This window comes from Schistocerca cancellata, chromosome 3 (assembly GCF_023864275.1).
Source record: "Schistocerca cancellata isolate TAMUIC-IGC-003103 chromosome 3, iqSchCanc2.1, whole genome shotgun sequence".
Lineage (NCBI taxonomy): Eukaryota > Metazoa > Arthropoda > Insecta > Orthoptera > Acrididae > Schistocerca > Schistocerca cancellata.
The window spans coordinates 650,243,153-650,244,444 of NC_064628.1; positions in this window are offsets into that span (position 1 = coordinate 650,243,153).

Below are 1,292 nucleotides of genomic sequence, written 5' to 3' on the forward strand. Positions count from 1 at the left end.
TATAATGACTTTTCTGGAGACTAGAAATCTACTCTGTAGGAATCAGCATGGGTTTCGAAAAAGACGGTCGTGTGAAACCCAGCTCGCGCTATTCGTCCACGAGACTCAGAGGGCCATAGACACGGGTTCCCAGGTAGATGCCGTGTTTCTTGACTTCCGCAAGGCGTTCGATACAGTTCCCCACAGTCGTTTAATGAACAAAGTAAGAGCATATGGACTATCAGACCAATTGTGTGATTGGATTGAGGAGTTCCTAGATAACAGGACGCAGCATGTCATTCTCAATGGAGAGAAGTCTTCCGAAGTAAGAGTGATTTCAGGTGTGCCGCAGGGGAGTGTCATAGGACCGTTGCTATTCACAATATACATAAATGACCTGGTGGATGACATCGGAAGTTCACTGAGGCTTTTTGCAGATGATGCTGTGGTGTATCGAGAGGTTGTAACGATGGAAAATTGTACTGAAAGGCAGGAGGATCTGCAGCGAATTGACGCATGGTGCAGGGAATGGCAATTGAATCTCAATGTAGACAAGTGTAATGTGCTGCGAATACACAGAAAGATAGATCCTTTATCATTTAGCTACAAAATAGCAGGTCAGCAACTGGAAGCAGTTAATACCATAAATTATCTGGGAGTACGCATTAGGAGTGATTTAAAATGGAATGATCATATAATGTTGATCGTCGGTAAAGCAGATGCCAAACTGAGATTCATTGGAAGAATCCTAAGGAAATGCAATCCGAAAACAAAGGAAGTAGGTTACAGTACGCTTGTTCGCCCACTGCTTGAATACTGCTCAGCAGTGTGGGATCCGTACCAGATAGGATTGATAGAAGATATAGGGAAGATCCAACGGAGAGCAGCGCGCTTCGTTACAGGATCATTTAGTAATCGCGAAAGCGTTACGGAGATGATAGATAAACTCCAGTGGAAGACTCTGCAGGAGAGACGCTCAGTAGCTCGGTACGGGCTTTTGTCAAAGTTTTGAGAACATACTTTCACCGAAGAGTCAAGCAGTATATTGCTCCCTCCTACGTATATCTCGCGAAGAGACCATGAGGATAAAATCAGAGATATTAGAGCCCACACAGAGGCATACCGACAATCCTTTCCACGAAAACTACGAGACTGGAATAGAAGGGAGAACCGATAGAGGTACTCAAGGTACCCTCCGCCACACACCGTCAGGTGGCTTGCGGAGTATGGATGTAGATGTAGATTGGTTCTAATTTCTCTAATTTTCTCCTCATGGTCATTACGCGAGTCGTATGTGACGGGAAGTAATATGT